Consider the following 8,438-nt stretch of genomic DNA (forward strand, 5'->3'; position numbering starts at 1 on the left):
AAGAAATCATAAACATCAGACCAGAAATAAATGAAAAAGAAATGAAGAAAACGATAGCAAAGATCAATAAAACTAAAAGCTGGTTCTTTGAAAGGATAAATAAAATTGATAAATCATTAGCCAGACTCATCAAGCAAAAAAGGGACAAGACTGAAATCAATAGAATTAGAAATGAAAAAGGAGAAGTAACAACTGACACTGCAGAAATACAAAGGATCATGAGAGAGTATTACAAGCAACTCTATGCCAGTAAAATGGACAACCTGGAAGAAATGGACAAATTCTTAGAAATGCACAATCTGCCAAGACTGAATCAGGAAGAAATAGAAAATATGAACAGACCAATCACAAGCACTGAAATTGAAACTGTGATTTAAAATCTTCCAACAAACAAAAGCCCAGGACCGGATGGCCTCACAGGCGAATTCTTTCAAACATTTAGAGAAGAGCTATCACCTATCCTTCTCAAACTCTTCCAAAATATAGCAGAGGGAGGAACACTCCCCAACTCATTCTACGAGGCCACCATCACCCTGATACCAAAACCAGACAAGGATGTGACAAAGAAAGAAAACTACAGGCCAATATCACTGATGAACATAGATGCAAAAATCCTCAACAAAATACTAGCAAACAGAATCCAACAGCACATTAAAAGGATCATACACCACGATCATGTGGGGTTTATCCCAGGAATTCAAGGATTCTTCAATACACGCAAATCTATCAATGTGAGAAACCATATTAACAAATTGAAGGAGAATAACCATATGATCATCTCAACAGGTGCAGAAAAAGCTTTTGACAATATTCAACACCCATTTATGATAAAAAACCCTCCAGAAAGTAGGCATAGAGGGTACTTACTTCAACATAATAAATGCCATATATGACAAACCCACAGACAACATCATTCTCAATGGTGCAAAACTGAAACCATTTCCACTAAGATCAAGAACATGACAAGGTTGCCCACTCTCACCACTATTATTCAACATAGTTTTGGAAGTTTTAGCCATAACAATCAGAGAAGAAAAAGAAATAAAAGGAATCCAAATCAGAAAAGAAGAAGTAAAACTGTCACTGTTTGCAGATGACATGATAATATACATAGAGAATCCTAAAGAAGCTACCAGAAAACTACTAGAGCTAATCAATGAATTTGGTAAAGTAGCAGGATACAAAATTAATGCACAGAAACCTCTTGCATTCCTATACACTACTGATGAAAAATCTGAAAGAGAATTTAAGGAAACACTCCCATTTACCACTGCACCAAAAATAATAAAATACCTAGGAATAAACCTACCTAAGGAGACAAAAGACCTGTATGCAGAAAACTATACAACACTGATGAAAGAAATTAAAGACGACACAAACAGATGGAGAGATATACCGTGTTCTTGTATTGGAAGAATCAACATTGTGAAAATGACTACACTACCCCAAGGAATCTACAGATTCAATGCAATCCCTATCAAACAACCAATGGCATTTTTTACAGAACTAGAATTAAAAATTGCACAATTTGTATGTAACACAAAAGACCCCGCATAGCTAAAGCAGAGTTGAGAAAGAAAAATGGAGCTGGAGGAATCAGGTTCCCTGACTTCAGACTATACTACAAAGCTACAGTAATCAAGACAGTATGGTACTGGCACAAAAACAGAAATATAGATCAATGGAACAGGATAGAAAGCCCAGAGATAAACCCATGCACATATGGTCACCTTATCTTTGATAAAGGAGGCAGGAATATACAGTGGAGAAAGGACAGCCTCTTCAATAAGTGATGCTGGGCAAACTGGACAGCTACATGTAAAAGAATGAAATTAAAACACTCCCTAACACCATACAAAAAAATAAGTTGAAAATGAATTAAGACCTAAATGTATAAGTTCAAAATGAATTAGGACCTAAATGTAAGGCCAGACACTATAAAACTCTTTGTGGAAAACATAGGCAGAACACTCTATGGCATAAATCACAGCAAGATCCTTTTTGACCCACCTCCTAGAGAAATGGAAATAAAAACAAAAATAAACAAATGGGACCTAATGAAACTGAAAAGCTTTTGCACAGCAAAGGAAACCATGAGCAAGGTGAAAAGACAACCTTCAGATTGGGAGAAAATATTTGCAAAAGAAGTGACGGACATAAGAATAATCTCCAAAATACACAAGCAGCTCATTCAGCTCAATATCAAAAAAAACAAACAACCCAATCCAAATATGGGCAGAAGACCTAAATAGACATTTCTCCAAAGAAGATATACAGATTGCCAGCAAACACATGAAAGGATGCTTAACATCACTAATCATTACAGAAATGCAAATCAAAACTACAATGAGGTATCACCTCACATCAGTCAGAATGGCCATCATTTAAAAATCTACAGACAATAAATGCTGGAGAGGGTGTGGAGAAAAGGGAACCCTCTTGCACTGTTGGTGGGAATGTAAATTGATACAGCCACTGTGGAGAACATTACTGAGGTTCCTTAAAAAACTACAAATAGAATTACCATATGACCCAGCAATCCCACTACTGGGCATATACCCTGAGAAAACCAAAATTCAAAAAGAGTCATGTACCAAAATGTTCATTGCAGCTCTATTTACAATAGCCCGGAGATGGAAACAACCTAAGCGCCCATCATCGGATGAATGGATAAAGAAGATGTGGCACATATACACAATGGAATATTACTCAGCCTTAAAAAGAAATGAAATTGAGCTATTTGTAATGAGATGGATAGACCTAGAGTCTGTCATACAGAGTGAAGTAAGTCAGAAAGAAAAAGACAAATACCGTATGCTAACACATATATATGGAATTTAAGGGAAAAAAATGTCATGAAGAACCTAGGGGTAAGACAGGAATAAAGGCGCAGACCTACTGGAGAACGGACTTGAGGATATGGGGAGGGGGAAGGGTGAGTTTTGACAGGGCGAGAGAGAGTCATGGACATATACACACTAACAAACGTAGTAAGGTAGATAGCTGGGGGGAAGCAGCCGCAAGGCACAGGGATATTAGCTCGGGGCTTTGTGACAGCCTGGAGGGGTGGGATGGGGAGAGTGGGAGGGAGGGAGACGCAAGAGGGAAGACATATGGGAACATATGTATATGTATAGCTGATTCACTTTGTTATAAAGCAGAAAGTAACACACCATTGTAAAGCAATTATACCCCAATAAAGATGTTTTAAAAAAAAAAAAAAACACAGCAAAAAAAATAAAGGCATCACAGTACAAGCCAAAAAAAAAAAAAAAAAACCTACAAATAGAACTACCATATGACCCAGCAATCGCACTATTGGGCATATACCTTGAGAAAACCATAATTCAAAAAGAGACATGTACCACAATGTTCATGGCAGCTCTATTTGCAATAGCCAGGAGATGGAAGCATCCTAAATGTCCATCAACAGATGAATGGATAAAGAACATGTGGCACATATACACAATGGAATATTACTCAGCCATAAAAAGAAGTGAAATTGAGTTATTTGTAGTGAGGTGTATGGACCTAGAGTCTGTCATACAGAGTGAAGTCAGAAGGAGAAAAACAAATACCATATGTTAACACATATATATGGAATCTAATTTTTTTTAAAAAATGGTTCTGAACAACCTAGAAGCAGGACAGGAATAAAGACGCAGATGTAGAGAATGGACTTGAGGACACGGGGAGTGGGAAGGGTAATCTGTGACAAAGTGAGAGAGTGGCATGGACTTACATATACTACCAAACGTAAAATAGATAGCTAGTGGGAAGCAGCCGCCTAGCACAGGGAGATCAGCTCCGTGCTTTGTGACCACCTAAAGGGGTGGGATAGGAAGGGTGGGAAGGAGACACAAGAGGGAGGATATATGGGGATATATGTATAAGTATAGCTGATTCATTTTGTTATACAGCAGCAACTAACACAACAAAGTAAACAATTATACTCCAATAAAGATGTTTAAAAAAAAAAAAAAAGATGACACTATCTGCAAAGTTGATAAAGGATGGATGACAGAGCAAGCATGAAAGGCCCTGTTACTGTTATTACAGGTAAAGATGATAGATGGCAGCAGTGGAGACAGAAAAGGATGCATCTGAGAAATGCTTGGTAGGAAATTTTAACAGGTGGAGTAAAGGAGAGAAAAAAAATAAAGAAACACTCCCATGTTTCAGGCTTGGTGGATGGTGGAGCCTGACAGAGAGATTAAAAACTAATAGATAATTGGATATTTAAATCTGGAGCTCAGAGATATTTCGGCCAGAAATACACATTTGAGAGTCATCATCACGTAGAAGGTAATGTGGGAATAAAGTTGTGGGAATAGCTGCGATCACCCAAGGAGAAGAGAAGCAGCCCCACAGAGCAGGGGACACTGCAGGGTCTCAAGGCTGGCAGTGGAGGAGAGGAGCTGGTCAGCCAGCTGATCAGGAGCATCCAGGGAAGGAAGGCGAGGTCTGGAGAGATTGGAGGAGAGAGGAGCCCAAGAAAGCAAGGAGAATCAGTTGGGTCAAACAACACTAATAGGTCAGGGAACACAGAGGTCGCTGGTGCCTTGACAAGAGTAGTCTGGGTGATGGCACAGAAGCCAGAATAGAATAGGGGAGGGGACTGAGGAACAAAGAGTGGTTCGGAGTCAGGGATGGTCTTAGTGGACTGTTTTTCAAGATATTTGGCTGTGAACATGAACAGAGAAATGGGGTGATAGCTGGAGGGAAACAAGGAGCCAAGGAAACTTTTGATGTTTCTTTTTTCTTAGGATAAAGGACACTAAGAAATGATCCGGTGGAGAGGGGAAGATTGAAGATAGAAAAGGAAGGAGAAACTGAGGACTGGAGGACTTAAAAAACAGGCCTGGCAGCCGCACTGTCTTAAGTCTCAGCTCACATGCTAATTCTTCAGAAAGGTCATTCATGGCCTCCCAAGCACATACACACATGCACCCTCAGCATCACCATCACCATCATCATTCTCTTTTCTATGTGTTGAGTTCATTTTCTTCTTAGCTCTTGTCTGAAATAATATTATTTTTTGCATGTTTATTATCTGACTTTTCCCACTAGAATATGAGCTCCAAGAGTGCATGAATTTCTCCATCTTCTTCACGATTCTATCCCTACCATCAGAGCAGTGGCTGGTCCACAGCGTGTATTAATAAGCGTGTGTGAATGGAAGGACCCGCGTGGAGGGACAGTTCTTTAGGAGGAGGAGGGGCACCTGCTCAGCTTTGACCGGAGGGAGGATGAGGAAGACAGGCGCAAAGGCAGGCAGGCTGGTTGCTTTGGTGGAGGGGAGACAAGGAAGCTGTCAGCTGAAGGCTTCTATTTTCTTAAGCGCAAGTTGAGGTCCAAAGTCTTGGGCTGGGGGTAGGGGCAGGGAGTGTAGAGGTTGAGGAGAAAGAACGGATGAAAGACTCATCCAGCACAGCGTGGCGGCGGGTCTGGCTGGCGACTACTGCGGCGGCGGGCTGGAGGCGAGTGCCCCGTGTGCACGTGTGGAGAAGCAGCGGCAGCAGCGCGGCGGCGGGAAGCACCCCCGCCCCCTCTGGAGACGCAGGGCCGCGCTAGGCTCTCGCGGCCTCCGTCACCCGCTCAGCTCCCTGCCCTAAGCGACGAAGCCGGCTTGCGGGGTGGAGCTGCCCGAGCTGAGGGCGCGGAGAGCTCAGGGCGGCGACGACAATGGCGTTGCTATTGGTGGTAACAATGGCCTCAGCAGGCGGGGAAGATGAAAGGGAGCCGGATCGAGCTGAGAGACGTGACACCACATGATATTAAACAGTTGAAGAGATTAAACAAGGTCATCTTTCCAGTCAGCTCCAATGACAAGTTCTATAAGAATGCGCTGGAAGTTGGCGAGCTAGCAAAACTTGCCTATTTCAATGGTATTGCAGTAGGTGCAGTATGCTGTAGGGTGGATCATTAACAGAATCAGAAGGGACTTTACATCGTGACACTAGGATGTCTGGCACCATACTGAAGGCTAAGAATAGGAACTAAAATGTTAAATCATGTCTTAAACATCTGTGAAAAAGATGGCACTTTTGACAACATCTATCTACATGTCCAGATCAGCAATGAGTCTGCAATTGACTTCTACAGAAAGTTTGGCTTTGAGATTATTGAGACAAAGAAGAACTACTGTAAGAGGATAGAGCCCGCTGATGCTCACATGCTGCAGAAAAACCTCAAAGTCCCTTCTGGCCAGAACACAGATGTGCAAAAGACAGACAACTGAACAAATTACAGATGAACTTTCTTGCACTTGCTTGTCGCCAAATAAAAGAGAGGCCCATTGATTTCCCACCCCACCTCCTTTCTTTTAAAGCTTTCCCCCTTCCTTGTTCTTGTGTTTCCTCCTTTCAAAACTTCCTTCCATTTCCTCTAAAAGTTTTAAACTTTTAAGGACTTATTAATCATGTTTGGATAGTTTTAGTTTTCTTATTTTTGTGAGGTGGTTTGATTGTAGGAAGCAGAAGGTATAGATCTGTTTAGTTTCACAGATAAGATATATGGTCCCAAAAATCTTGAGTGTCGATTTCAATTTTTTTTTTTAATGTCCTGCTTTCACATTGAAGGGCAGAGTCTACAAAATACTGTATAATTCAAAGGACAAAAAGCAGCAGCAGCAATATCTTGTTCTCTAACTCATAGGCAAGTTTAGTGTGTTTGTGGTACTTTGGGGTTTTCAAGATTTTGTGGGATACTAATCCCTGTACATTGCCTTCACTCCACCTTTTGTCCTTCTGAGTATTATCTCAGGAGTTGTACCATTGTTATCCTTGTAAGAAATACTAAGCTTATTTTGTTCTGTTAAGCAGTTATTTCTTCCTTCCTCGCTGGTGGCTGACGGTGGGTGGGACTGTTTGAGTAGGTAGTATTATATTTTGCTCTCAGCATTTGAGTTAAACTGCTTTTCGCTAATGAGTGGGCTGGTTGTTAGCAGGTTTATTTTTCCTGCTGTTGATTGTTAGAAGTGGCATTAACTTTTAGAGTGTGGGCTGGTGAGATTAAATATTTTTAATATCCCAACTAGAGATATGGCCTTTAACTGACCTAAAGAGGTTTGTTGTGATCTACTTTTTTGTCTCCTGTCCTTTTTCTTTGGTAAACCCACAATAGTTAGTCAAACCTTAAAAATGGAGTTGATGTCCTTATAGGTCAACGCCCCTAAATAAACCTGAAGCAGGTGTTGTCTCTTGGACATATTAAAAAATACCTAAAAGGAAGCTTAGATGGACTTGTGGCACAACAAATGCATTTAATGTCAGCTAATGCAGACTGTTAGCAATGTGGCCACTGAGCATTTGATTTTAGAGGAAAGAATATCTAGACAGTATTTTTGAGAATGACATAGCTGTGCTATTGCTTATCTGTTGGAGAACATCCCAGATTTGCTTACATTCTGTGCCTGTGATATTTAGTTTAAGGATTTGGGGATGGGGGAATTATTAAACATATTGCTTCTATTCTTGGAAAAAGTGGAAGTCTAGAAGTGTTAATAACATAAATGTCACTGTGACCTCCTCTACTGACAGGACTGGTTTATTCCAGATCGTTTCCTGGCACATAGGGAGTGGCTTTGACGGGTTGATAACTTTTTGTAAGATAGAAGACATCTGAAATTTTCATGTTTTCCTCCATAATCCCATCTCCAATATTCTACACTGCCAATACCAGTGGCCCAAGAAATGTTTTCATTAGACTTTAAAACAATGCACAGGGCTTGAATTTTCTGTCATTTGACTTTAAAAGGAAGGTTGCTTCATAATATTTATCCTCTTTTGTAAATTCTGGCATAAAATTTCCATCTCTTCAAATATTTTGAATGATAAAATTATTTTATACAATGTTTATGCACATTTTATAATCTTAAATTCTTATTTGAGAATGTAAAAATACAAGGTACAATAGACTTCAACAGTCTTAGTTGAGTGCCAAGAATAATATAGAAAAGGAAGATAGTTGATAAATGAGTTTATAGGGTTATAATCTTAAGATAGTAAAAATGTGGAAAGACCATGCTGGTTTCTTGGGCATCAGTTTCTTAAGCAGTCCAAATCTAAGCTTAGAAGAAAAGTTTAGCATTAAGAACATTTACCTTCATGGATAAGCTTCAGCTTGCTCTTGCCAAGAGAAGAGTTCTTGAGTTGCAAAAAGCATAATTAGTTTGAAAATTCAGCCTTTTTGTAAACTTCACATATCAAAATAGATTTTGATATATAAATGAGTTTTGTGAGATGGCACTGCCTGTATTTCTATAACCATTTCACCTGGACTATCTAATCAGTCCTATGAATGTATCCCTGAATGTGGTTAATGAAAACCGAATAGCTGTCTCATGACAATTAAGTATATATTATTTATGGAGGAAAAAATATTAAATTTTGAATTGAGTGTGTAGGCTCCCTATCATTTTAGTGTTTCTTTTTCCA

At 39.8% G+C, this 8,438-nt stretch overlaps 1 pseudogene; it reads left to right on the plus strand.

The window, feature by feature from the left end:
* The first annotated feature begins 5,731 nt into the window (after window positions 1-5,731).
* LOC136137300 (N-alpha-acetyltransferase 50 pseudogene) lies at window positions 5,732-6,241 on the plus strand (annotated as a pseudogene).
* The last annotated feature ends 2,197 nt before the right edge of the window (window positions 6,242-8,438 follow it).

The sequence above is a fragment of the Phocoena phocoena genome, chromosome 1 (genome assembly GCF_963924675.1).
Source record: "Phocoena phocoena chromosome 1, mPhoPho1.1, whole genome shotgun sequence".
Lineage (NCBI taxonomy): Eukaryota > Metazoa > Chordata > Mammalia > Artiodactyla > Phocoenidae > Phocoena > Phocoena phocoena.